This window comes from Plutella xylostella, chromosome Z, assembly GCF_932276165.1.
Source record: "Plutella xylostella chromosome Z, ilPluXylo3.1, whole genome shotgun sequence".
Classification (NCBI taxonomy): Eukaryota; Metazoa; Arthropoda; class Insecta; order Lepidoptera; family Plutellidae; genus Plutella; species Plutella xylostella.
The window spans coordinates 8,230,187-8,244,210 of record NC_064012.1 but is presented as its reverse complement, the minus strand read 5'-3'; the positions used below and the strand labels follow the sequence as shown (position 1 = coordinate 8,244,210).

Genomic DNA, 14,024 nt, shown 5'->3' with positions numbered 1-14,024 from the left:
TCCAGTCGAAGTTTCCCTTGTTCTACCTCGAAATGCAGTTTTTGATTCTAAGAACTTACTCTCAATATCTTATCGACCTCTAGTTCCATTTTGGACTGTTAGCCTCAAAAAACACTTAAGTACCATTGTTTGGATTCAATAAAATTAAAACATCTGTAGCTAAGCTTTCTTGTGCTTTATAAAACATAAAATACCTAGTTTTGTGTAAATTTTGAATTTATAGTGACCTATGAAAATAGTATGTACTACATCTACTTTTTCTTTTCTTCTTTATCATCTGTGGTTCTCTGTTCAAATACCGGTAATATCTCTGACTGGACCTATTTACCACACCATCCAAGCTTAGCAGTTTTGGAGATAAAGACAAACAACACCGGTAGTCAATAATAAAACGTTACCGTCACAGAGCTCCGATAATTTGAATGAACGAAACGAACGGGCACGAAGCAATCAGCAAATTGTGGTGCATTACTCACCGGTCACATATTCATTTTAACTTACAAATACAAAGGTTTGAGTAGATAAAAGTTGTGTAAACAGTAATTATCGTAAATGTGTTACTGTTAATGGTAGCAGGCGGCCTATCCGTCCCTGTCTAGCACGTGCCTGGCCGTTTTCTGACCACTACAATGTACCTTAACAGATGCAGTTGAAATGGCAGTGTCTTTACTATCTACGCAAAATAATAAAAATAAAGTTCATAAAATATAAATCAAAATATTTACTACTTATGTTTTTGTTCCTTGCCTGTAAACTCGGGTGTTAATTAATACTGTGGATAAAATGGGTGAAAAACTTTTTTTTTTCGAATATAAAAATTACGTTAAAAAAAACAAAGTTACAAATATTTTACCATCCCGCTATTAAAGTTTCCGAATAACGAAAATGATAGGTAAATGAAATATGTAGTTCATACGAAGATTCAGACAATAGATTTTCTGAACATTATAATTTCAATACTGAGATAATCCAGAATCTAGAAGTGCTATAATATTCCTAACTAGTGGCATATTTCACATGGAATGGTCAATTTGGTTTTGGCGAATTGGAAAATGACTGTTTAGGAAAATTATATCCCCTATCACACTTTTTATTTTCCGTTGATCCATACGTTTACGGATGCCCTATATATAAATATAAAAACCAAAATAACTCTCTGGTTTCGGTCTCTTCAAGGATAAACTATTCACAACAATAAACGTAAGCAACAACCTTTTGTGCCAAGTAAGAACGAATGCAGTAAATATAGGGTACGTACTCGTACAAGTAGGGTAGAAAGAAACGTTTGATTCTCAAAACAGATCTTAAATTTAGAACTGAAAGAAGAACGAATGTAGTATGCAGTATAGTTGGATCTGCTTCAAGCCTGCCGCAGTTAAAATGTCGGGAGGTTGGTAGAGTGCAAATTAATACTCAATAGATCAAGTACAACTATTATAGGCCAATTAAAACGTCGCAAAGCTGTCAGATTTAACTAGCCTAATTACCTGCATATTTATAACCGAATATTTATTGGTGGGTAGGTATATCGAATTACCGGTTAACTTGTAAAGATTTCATTATACTAGCTTCGATTATTCATTCTTACAGAGTATCTATCCCGCTTACGTACCTACGTACGTACGTACGTTAAGTTAGTCAAATATACATATTGGTCCGCAATAATTATGTTTTAATAATATATTTTTTCATTTAAATTGGATATGCCTAATATGCAATATTAGAGGTACCTAAATTAAGTTGTTTTAGACTGAGGAACCGATCACATCCGCATCAAAACCGCCTTTGCCTCAACCAGTAAGTATAGTTTATTGAAAACTATGGTACATAGGTAGGTATCTTATTTCAGCACTCTTTTTATTTATATTGTAGGTATAAGTATGTTAAATTTATAATGTATTTTATAAGTTTTAATTACAGACTAATTCATTGTTTTCGTACTAAGTGGTTGAAGAAATTTTACGGTTTTTTATTGCATTTGCTGCTAGGATATGATTTTAGACATCAACTGCATTACATTTCAGAGTACTGAAAAACTGTATCTACTTACTTACTTAAATAAAAAAAACTAGGTACTTATTTAAAATAAAAAAAAATACCTTAAAAAATATTTTACTGATTATTAAAAATACAGACGATTTGAGAACCTCCTCCTTTCTTCGAAGCCGGTTAAAAGCCAAAGGAAGCAAGCACCTTTCTGTTTATTAAAATGAGCTTTCTTTTGTTGTTGAGGTATATAATACCTCAACAACTTATAATAGGTATAATAGGTCATTAGTATCAGAGAAGATTCATATAGAATTATTTAAAAACTCGTACTTTATATTAAGTAATTATGGCGATAATGTGTTACAGTTGCCAAAAAATAATAGTGAAATCAATGTTTTATTATATTTTATCCTATATTCCTTTATGTTTAAATTCTGTACATATAATACATGAATTATATTAAAAGTGGAATATTTTTGAGCTAGTTTTTACCAGTTTCTAGGTAAGTAATCTAAGTTTTACCAGTATGCTACCTATTTATTTATTTATTTAAACTCTTTATTGCTATATGTACATAGTTCCTGCTCCTACCTAACTATGCTGCAGTATGCACGATTTTACAGTAAAAAGTTACACATAGTGAGGTATTCAGTATTATTGTTTTTTTGTTGTTTGTGGTTCAGAGTAAAAATGTTAAAATCATTGGATATTTTAAAGTAATTCGACGGTACGAGAAACGGGAAATTAAACCGGTTAATAAAATTGCGTTTAAATAAACTAATCAGACTAATCACTTGTTGGTTGGTCATTTGCTAAATGTAAAAAATATGTCAGCCCCTATACCTAAAATACCTATGCATTATGTGGTAGGAAAGAATTATTTAAGTTATCATTATCAGTCGGTAAATGTTTATTATTCTTGGTTTGGTTTTGTTTAGGTAATAGGTAGGTAGTTACACTATAATTTTATGTTATTTTAAATTTCACTCCTTCAATAGTGTGAAATCGCCTTTTTACATATTACTCAACTATTTTACGGCGTTCGTAGGTGATATTGGGTTTTTGTGTTCCATAACAGTCGGTGCTGAATAACTTACGAACAAAAGAACCAAACACACGCGTCGAATCGACACATACTCGTCGACAACCTAAGTACTTGAAAGATATGTTAAATACGTTCATTACCGATCCTGAAAATATCATAGAAGCCCCAAGGAGGCACGGGCAGCCTTCACCGCCGCGGCGCCGGCCACCCAATATTTACAAATACCCTCTCATTAAACTGTTAAACATGGTTCTCGCTCGCGGCACTCCAATGTGGTATCGACGGCGACAGTTCTGCGAAGTTACAGCCCCGACAGCCTAGTCCGAGCCTCCACCACCGCCGCCGCCTGGAAGGACCACTGTTTGGAAAGTAACCGTCACTGTGTCATCGGCCAGAACTCGTCTCGACACCAGCTAAATCGACGGCAACTGTCATCTGGTACGCTCTTGCAAAATTCGCTGGGCATAATAATAAAATGATTCTCAATGCTCACCTGTCGAAAAGTTTGAATGGTCCAAACGGCTGCGTACTGCTGGCTGTGTAGTGTTAAGAGAGTAGGGGAACCCGGGGTAAGACGGGGTCGCTAAGGGAAAATCAAAAAAACAACAGGTATTTATAACCACAACGTTATCAATTATTTATGGCTCATTAGGAACTTAATGACGAACACTTTGGCACAGCTTTTGCCAAAAAAGTAATCATTACAATTGACTTATTTTAAGAAATGTAAAAAATGGGAAATAAACCATCTTGCCCCATGTACGGGGTAAGATGGGGTAAGTATACTATGTGGGGCACAAAACAGACAAACAATACTTTTTCTGTGATGTTATCGTCAACACCAGCACCTTCAGTGTGAGCCCAACGCCTGCACCTTTGAAATCCGACCCACTTTTCCTTAGATTTAAAGTAGGACTGTTGATATCCTCACAGTAGAGGTAGACACAGTCATCTTCGCTCTTATTCTTCTTCGTAGGCAGTATTTGCTTGGTCTTTTAGCCAACTTCCCTGTAGCCCTTTTAGAGCCCTTCTACAATGTCAATTATCGAGTTGGAGAAAAAAAAATCTTAACTAAGCTAGATCCGTACCCTATCTTGCCCCTCCAAAAATACCCCGTCTTGCCCCACGTTATATTTTTTATAAAAATAATTCATAAAAAAAATATTTTCAATGTTAAAGTGATTTTGCACATATTTAAACAAAGCGTACCAAACCTTAAATAAAATACACAATTACCAAAAATGCCACTGTTTTACTTACTGTGTTGTGACGTTGTTTCTACCGGTCAAAAATAACATGGACACTACGCAAAAACAAACAATTGAGCTTACACAAAAAACGCATGCGCTCACACCTGCTGACACTGGCGCACTAAAGGTCAATCATTTAAGCCTTTCTATTGGCTCATTACTCAGATTCCTAAGATGTATAGTTTTGCATATAAGTGGGGGGTCCCGTCTTACCCCGCGACCCCATCTTACCCCGGGTTCCCCTAGTCCGGTTTTGCATTCACGAACGCGGCACGAACACTGCGCGTGAGAGAAAGGGCGCACGCTCACTAGTGGACACAATCGCGTGTTGAGAGTCGTGGAGTGTGCGCGGTGGCGGAGCGGCGAGTGGCGCGACGTGTCGGCGGGTGCCCGGCTCGTGGTGGACTGAAGGCCGCGCGCGCGGGGGCCGCTATATGCCGCGCTGCACCCCGCCGGCGCACGCGCAGCACCAGAAGCATCCTCATCATCAACCCCCGCAGGAATCCCCTGTTGGATATGAGCTGTGGAGCATTGGAAAGCTTTTACCACCACGTATAGATCGTGTGCGATGTACTTACCTTACAGTATTTCGGTTTACTGGTAAATTTCCGCACAGGGATCACTCGAGTGGAATATGCAACCTTTGCACGTATTCGATCTAAGTACCTAAATCCCGTCCTCCAAAGCTTAGACCATTTCCCAAATTGGTTTGCTGCGTTTGTACATATTTTTTTTCTGATACGTTCATGATACTTGTCTGTATACAATACAACTAAACATTGTACATCACGTATAGTCCAAGCAACTCATTGGCAATAAATATCACTGAATTCAGAACGACATGACATCTCTCTAATTTGCGTTGCTAAAGCTCGATGACCCTTCCGTCCAGTGGACAAAGCGCTGGCCTCTAGTGCTAAAAGCCCTCTCCAGTTAGTTCCAAAGGACTAGGTATTATGGAGTTGCAGTTTTGATGATTATGACGTGCAACACTAACCAAAAACTATCATTCCGTGTACAACAGATGTTTTTTTTTTAATTTTATAAATATTCTGAAAAACATAAGTAGGTAACCTAACCTTATTAAATAGTTAGCAATAGCTCCCCAGTTTGAGACCTGGAAGTCTTCAAATAATTAAAACGTTTATTTGTAATCGGCAATGAGTAAGACGTCTCGTATATTTGGATTGGTGCTTAGACAAACAATCGAACAATCATACCATTTTTATCGACGGGGGAGCAGTTACTTTGTTTATTTATAAAGCAGGGCTTAACTGCTAGAGGTAACTGGTACAATTTAGCATTCAAACACAATCATAATTAGTCGCTATGCTAGACCTCCCGTCCATTCCCTAGCACTGAGATAGGTATACAGGGTATAAAATAATGCGAAATAACATTTTAAGTTCAACCTTATGATAACCATTGTACCAATAAGCTCGCTTGGAAAGTGAGATGTTATTAAATTTGTCGAGACGTGTTTTTTGCTCTGACACTCCTTCTTGTTTGTATATTGTTTATCAAAGAAATACTAATACATGTTTAGTAATATTTTGTAACTATACTTATAATAGCTATTTCTAAGTCAATTTCGTACCTACCGCAGACACAACCAAGCATTTTAAGCGCAATGCTGAGCAACAGCTAATTCGCAATACCGATATCCTTATCCATTATTTATATTGGATAGCCCTCGGTATGCATCGGAGGAGATAGTACCTGTTCTAAGAATAACTTTTACAAGAAACTTAATCAGTAATGCAAATATTACCCGCATGCTTTGGTGAATGTAATTGATAGCCTAATAATTATTACCCGCCCACCACATTTTCTAATAAAATATGCTATTTAGTTGTAAAAGTTACGAAGTAAGGAATTAAAAATTATGTGACAATATGTTATTTTGTGCTTGGGGACGTTGGGGTCCACCAACCCACACTAAAAGCCTTCCTTCATTGGCAGGAGACCCGTGCCCCAGCAGTGGAGTCCTGCAGATGTGTTGTTTTGGTGCTTCTGAATCATTCTTAGGTGTTAAATCATGCTTTCGTCTACGACTACAACAATTAACACTATGGCATACCCTACCAATTGGTAAAAGATGCAAGCTTTCATATAATATCGAATTCGCAGCGCTACTAATGCCCGTTAACCCTTTTTTAATGGGTAGCAATAAAACGAGTGACTGTAAATTACAGTTCTAAGTGTCAAAATTAATTAATTTGGGTTATAGAATTACTAAGTGAGCGACTGACTGCGAGTGACGAGAAATCAACAGAACAGCAACTTACAAACATTAATTTGAGTTACTTAAAATAAAAAATGAGCTTCATAATATTTGAGCGACCTAATATTTGTTTGAGTGTCAACGTTACGTCCTGCATTTTTTTCAATATTTGGCAAATGTATTTTTTATACTGAGCGGCATTTTATCTTAAAATGAAGTGTTTCCAATACAAAAACCACTTTGAAAAATACACTAATGAGCAGAGTATAATGAGCTCACATTTAAAAAATAAAAATAATATGAAATAACTATTTGAAGAAACACTATTCTATTAGTTGAGAAATTTTATTATTGAAATATAAGGGTAATTAAATAAAACAATGTACTCCATAAAAATAAAGTAATATGCATGCATTTATTTCAATAAAATGAACAAAAATTTAAATAAGACGCTTCAGTCAACTAAAAAAAAAACTTGTTATAAATACTAAGAAACATTGATAGGTATGAGGAGCCCTACTACTCATCGTCACTGGTAAATAAGTGCGGGCTTGGACTATTGGGCCGGCCTCGTTTTCTTTTTTGTCCAATGGGTATCATTTTGCTTCCAGTGGTGGTGTTGTTAGTTTGAGCCGAATTGATAGCCCCAAAACGTGTTTGCATACATATCTATTGAAAAATCCGGGACAGTCGCACGATCCTTTTTGCCAGTGCATTTAAAAATCTGTAGTTTTCATTAAAAAGCGTATCAAAATAAAAAACATACGCCCTCAAATAGAATATCAGTATCCAATAATAATTAATAAAGCAGCATACAAAACTTTGCTCAAAGTGAACTTTTTAGTAGTTCGCTAAGTATAACCTCACTTAGAAAAATCGAATATATCTTAATATTGAAGTTGCCCTCTCTGTATTTCCAGTCGCTCACTTAGTAATTAAGTCGCTCGGATAAAATTTTAATATCTGAAATGGATTTATCACAGTCCACTTTTTGTAAGCTCGTTCTGGATTTTATTATAAATCAATATTCGTCGTCAGTTTAGTTAATTTTTCGCTTACTCAAATTCATACCGCTCAAGTTATTAAAACAGTATGTCATCATCAGTCGCAAAGTTTTTTTTTGTTCGCTCGTTTTATAATTCCCCTTTTTTAATCATAAAAAATATAGTCTTTTAAAAAAAAAACATTTGTTTAACTTTTACTATATAATCTAGGGATTTATAATATATTTTTTAATTAATTATAATAAAATGTATTTGAAATTTCATCTATGGCAACTTACCATCATAGAGGATTCAGCAGCCAATCTAATTGCTAAAGTAAATTATACCTGTGCAAGCAATACCTACGTACTAAATTTTACTTACTCCTTCCTCTTGTTTGTCCAGTATACATGTGCTCCATCATCCAATGCGATGCGACAGACACCGATGACTGAAAGCACCACGCAGACAGTCGACCAATGATAAGTATGCATGGACTGACTGTTTTATATGTATGCTCATTCACATCAGCAGCACAGGCGAATCTTCATTATATAGTATTCTAAAGGTCACAGCTCATCCAAGCCACCCAGCACCCAGCACCAACCCCGCGACCGAGCTAATTGTTGAGTTTGTGGAGTTTTGACCGAGTGGTCCACCGGCCGACTGCCCGTCCGATGACCTAGGCGTTCCGGTGATGCTACGGAGTCGATATAGTGAGTGTATACAGTCCATTATTATAAAGAATTCTAGCCACAGGAGGCGAGACGGTTCTGAGTAGCTGCCGGGTTCTGACTCTTCTAACTGTCCGGACGTCAGGTAATTAGTTTTGTTATGTGCTAACCAAACACGGTTCACGGTAAGCAATAGTATGCAACAAACATGAAAAAACAATAAAGTTATGTTGACCTCTGCAATTAAATGAGGTGAGGTTCATCATCGTACCTTTATCCTTCTTTATTTAATTTATTATTTTGCGAAGTCGATCGCTGACATTGACCACGGCCGTGGCCACAAACATCTATGCAAATATGTAGGTACATTTTGATAACATAGAGCTGCCGTAGCTGTAATGTATATTATTATTCTTAAACACATCATAAAATGGTAAATATTAAATTAAAAAAATAAGTTGAAGGTTGTTAGAATATTTCGTGGTCTTCTGCTTCTATCTCTAGTCTAGCTAATGCGGTGGTCGTATAACCAAAACAATAATAAATCCTTGGAGTTGGTCAAGAGTGGTTTGAATGAACATCGACTGAAACAATTTAATACTTAAAGTACCTTAGGTATACAATACATATATGTAAATAACTAAACCCGGGGCTCCAATGAATGAAGGGTTTTAGGCGTTGTTAGTATACCACGCGGACTAGGCCCGCGGGTTGGTAGACCGTAACATGAGCAAGCTGGTGCTGAGATAATTATTTGTCTGGTAAGTGGTAAATCCGTCTGAAACAACAACCGGGATCCACGACGGCTTTATGTACGGTTAGGTGCAGAGAAACCTGACCCCCCTCTCATAGTAACAATGCTTCTGAGAGGGATCAGGTTTTTCTGCCCCTTACTGTACCTACCATCCGAACCATGGAAGCGTTGCTTAACTTTAATTATCAGCCCTTTATTACTTTATTCTTTGATGATCAGCTACGATCACTGAAGTGACTGAAGTTAGCTCGACTAAGATGCTTAATTAATACTGCTTAAATTATAAATATATAAACAAACCCACATGCGGTATAGGTACGTCGGTACATTCTAAGAATGCCTAAAACGAGTCAAGAAATTGGTTAGTTCAAAGCAGCTAATATCTAAAATACCGACACTTTTAATGAGAAGATTTGATAAATTTTAATGTTTCTGCGAAATTCCATAAAATAAATTGTTGCTAATTAAACAGGACCAGTAAAAAATGCTTAGGAAGTTTTTATGTGAGATGCGGCGTAACTTGTTGTGCGTAGGTAGGCAGATACACTCGTATACAGGGTTATTGGTAAGTAGACCAAATCCTTTCAGTATCACAGGAAGGCATTTCCAGTCGATTGAACTCAATAATGCATTAACCGAAACTTAACCATTTCTAAGATATTTAATATTTAAGTTTTTCCATATCTTGGTGATACCTAAACTGGCCATTTTTTTAGGGTTCCGTAGCCAAAATGGCAAAAACGGAACCCTTATAGTTTCGTCATGTCCGTCTGTCCGTCTGTCCGTCTGTTCGTCTGTCACAGCCGATTTACTCGGAAACTATAAGTACTACAGTGATGAAATTTGATGGGAATATGTGTTGTATGAACCGCTACAAAAATATGACACTAAATAGTAAAAAAAAGAATTGGGGGTGGGGCCCCCCATACATGTAACTGAGGGATGAAATTTTTTTTTTCGATGTACATACCCGTGTGGGGTATCAATGGAAAGGTCTTTTAAAATGATATAAAGTTTTCTAAAAAACATTTTTTAAAGTGAACGGTTTTTGAGATATCAGCTCTCAAAGTCGTAAAAAGTATGTCCCCCCCCCCTCTATTTTTATAACTACGGGGTATAAAATTCTAAAAAAAATAGAGGTGATGCATGCTAATTAACTCTTTCAACGATTTTTGGTTTGATCAAAGTATCTCTTATAGTTTTTGAGATAGGTTGATTTAACTGTAAATTATATTTGCTGCTACGGAACCCTTTGTGCGCGAGCCCGACTCGCACTTGGCCGGTTTTTTATTTAGAACTCAAAACGGGACGTCCATAAACCATAGATACAATACCTATGTATTATTATAAATCTAATATATACCAATATTCCCAGTGGGAAGGTTAACAATAAAAATAAACAGAACTTTTTAACCTTATTTATTTTGTGCTCAAATAAAATATTTTTTAGTATTATAAGTAGTTATGAAAAATAAGAAGCAATCACCAGCTTCATTAAAACACCATTTATATGACAGTAATTATCAAATTATATGCAACTTACATTTATGTGCGACTTATTTTTAGTCGTATTTATATTTCTGGGAGGAACAAATTTGCTTTAATAAAGATGGTGATGATTTTAAATAAGAGTGAAATTCTTGTCACGTTTTGTTTATATTAACCTTCGTTATCAACAGAACCCTGCCATCAGAACTGAAACCAGCAAGTGATTTTTTTCAGACGTCCACAATTTATTCATTAACGAAAATATTCTCTCTACTGGAGCATTTGTACCAGGTAGACATAAAATATCTACTATTCAATTAAAATACAAATATTTTCATGTTGCAGATTGTTGGTGTGACAGTGTTTGAATACTCGTACTTCCACCCAACGAGTTTCTGTGTAAACTTTTAAATTACGCCAATCCATATATTTTTGTAGATTGACGTAGTTTACAATTAATGAAAATTCGTAAAATACTTCCGTATCTTTAGTACTGTAAATATACTGAAAACAGGACTATATTGAGACTCTGATCATTATTTAGGGACAACGGGACTTGTGGTCGAATAAAGGGACAGTCCCGTTCAAAACGGGACGTCTGGTTACTTTAGTGATACCTTAATTGATTTGATATTGAATTATCTTGTTTGAAAGCTTATTAGTTGACCATGTTTTTATGCTAAAGTGCACAAAAAAATGTCATATGAAATTCTTTTTTAATTTATTTTTTTGTTTTTGCGTTTTGAATATTTTTTTCAAAATGTTTAACTATTTTGAGGTATTATGTCTAATTTAAGTCCAATAATGCACATTTGATTATTTTAATTAGTTTATTAAGGTGTTACTTATGCAAAACAACCAAAAATATTGAAATAAGGCCAGTTTTTTTATTTTCGGTTTTAAGCATAAAATTTTGATTTTTTTTAAAACCTTAAATATTAAATTATCTTAGAAATGGTTAAGTTTCGGATAACGCATTATTGGGTGCAATCGACTGGAAATGCCTTCCTCTATCACCTCCTGAAAGGATCTGGTCTACTTACCAATAACCCTGTATAAAGTGATACACTTCTAAATTATAACAAGTTTATATATTTCTTATTTAACTACAATTATTATTCACATGCGCTGTTGGGATGCGTATTGAAATGTTTAAGTACTTACTTAAATAAAAAGAATAAAATTTGAGTAAGTACCTAGTTTTCATGGTTAATTAAAATGTTAGCCCACGACGCCACAGTAGGGTAATATTGACCATCGAATGCCATCGAAATAGAATCGATGGTTATTCACATAAAAAATAGTGATGTAGCACAAGGAGGGAAGGAAAGAGAAGATATCTGTGTTTAAACAAATATCTGCCCCCGCCGGGAATCGAACCCGGGACCTTTGGCTCAGTAGTCAGGGTCACTAACCACTACGCCATTCGGTCGTCTTGCTTGTGAACAACATGTCCTTAAATACGGGCAATACTGGCAATATACTTAAACATTTGGCGACTTTTAACTGTGACATGTGAGTGTTATTACTTAAAGGCCGTATATCAGTCTCGTAGAAATTACCTTATGCTGTGTGTACTTAGGTACATATTTCTTTTTATAATTTATGTACATCATCATCACGACCCATCACGTCCCCACTACTGGGGCACGGGTCTCCTTCCAATGAAGGTAGGGTTTAGGCCTAGTCCACACCACGCTGGCCTAGTGCGGGTTGGTGGACCCCAACACTAGCAAGCTTGTGCTGAGAGAGTTGTCGAGTAAGTGGGCAACCCGACTGTCAGATGTTTTCAAGCCGCCCGAAGGCCTCTGACTAGGCTTAACGACTGCTGCCGAAGCAGCAACCGGGACCCACGGCTTAACGTGCAGTCCGAAGCACGGAAGCGTCCAGAAAAGAACCACTTGAAATCGGTCACCCATCCAATGACTGACCGTGCCAGTTGTGGCTTAACCTCAGTGATCAGTTACGAACATGAAGCCCGTTCGACTACGGACGCTTCTATAATTTATGTGTTTGTGTGCAATAAAGAATTATATATCTACCAGTTCTACACCTGTATTTCATTATGAACCGACAGTGGGTACTTTTTATTTTCAATCACGTGGCAAGCCCGTGCTGAAACTACAAATAGGATTAACTATATTAGGTACACAAATGAGGGGTACATACCTACAAATGAGTCAAATGACAGTCAAAATGTATTCAATTATATTGTCTCCCAGGCTTGGTGGGAAATTTCCGCCTAGCTGCACAACACAATACCTACTAGTTTTGTAGCTTAGCACAGTCGTCCGTCATTATTTTGTATCTATTGTTAATCCTAGCACATTTTTCCTGTTCGTTTCATAGTTTCTTTGGTTCTCCAACAGTGATATGTTGCAGCTTAATAAAAATAAATTCCATGTGGGGGTTTTCAGCAATATTTTTTTATTTTATAAGTTAATTCGGTTCTTGTATACTTATTAAAGTTTAAATACCTGCCTACTAAATTGATCCCTGTAGTGAAGTACTTCAGCTTTCGGTAGATTTACCTGCCGAGGACTGGATCATAGACAAAAAAACACTAAGTACATTGACTGGATGTTCACGGAGATAAATCTACTATATATAGGTTGTACTTATTTATGTTCCTTGGGTATTGGGTAAGTACCACAAATTTGGTAATATCCCACAAAATTGGATCCAAAATAGCAGGTTAGGGTGCTTACATAAAGAATCGGGTTCCCTGTATCTACGTGTACCGGTAACTTGATTAGGTATCGCTCACTGAGAGATCCGGGAAATGCTCTAGCGCACTGGGAGAAAGATAAACAGCAGGTTACCGGTACGGGTACATACAGGGAACCTACTCTCTCTATGTAAGCACCCTTATGGAGACAATTTTTTCATTTAAAAGAAACCATTTAAATAGTTCTAATGATAGGTACTTTATTAAAATATTTATTTTAACAAAATATTTCCATAACAGTAAATAAAAATTAACGTAACGACTTCTGGTCATTAAAATATGACCCACCTATATGTACACAAAATAAAAAAGATTGCATCCTAGTACCTAATTGCATCTATAGGCAAGGTACTTTTACATAATATATTCAGGGTAAATTGTGGTACCTATCACTGTTTTTAGTTTTGTGCAATGTCATATTATGGCTAAAAGTACCAGACAATTACCTGAAATGCAACCTTTTTTATTGTGATTACACACCTTACTATACATAGTAAAAATACACTATCAAAAGGAAAACGATACACTTTACTAAACAACATCATAGTTTTGCGAAAATATATTATATCATACATTATTGTTTCGACAAAAAGCACTAGAATGGGTATGTTATGTGATATTCCCAACAAAATCCAGAAAATTATTTTACCCAAGCACTTGAGTCATGTAAATATTTACGACTAAATCTAATACGATAAAGTATTTAATCAAAATGTATACAATCGCAATGTTTTATACATAACAAACAGACGTAAGTAGGTAAGGTAATATCTAAAAAGATAAATATTATTTCTTCCGACAATAAATAACAATTTTAAATTACAAAAGAATATAGAACTTCCGACTAGGCACTTGGTAAATTATTATTTTCGCATAGGTTAGGTTGGTT

General features: G+C 35.9%; 1 protein-coding gene across 2 annotated transcripts in view; it reads right to left on the bottom strand.

Moving 5' to 3' along the window:
- Positions 1-4,705, bottom strand: part of LOC105388774 (UNC93-like protein) — a 58,778-nt gene extending 54,073 nt beyond the window's left edge. The window contains exons 1-2 of one of the 2 annotated variants that reach the window (XM_011559743.3): positions 4,531-4,705; positions 3,528-3,592 (exon numbers count right to left, since the gene is read on the bottom strand). The gene's annotated coding sequence lies outside the window, so the exon portion shown is untranslated. Of the gene's footprint in view, positions 1-3,527; positions 3,598-4,530 lie in introns of those variants that run through there. The other variant, XM_011559742.3, reaches the window with a different exon arrangement.
- Between the last annotated feature and the right edge of the window lie 9,319 nt (positions 4,706-14,024).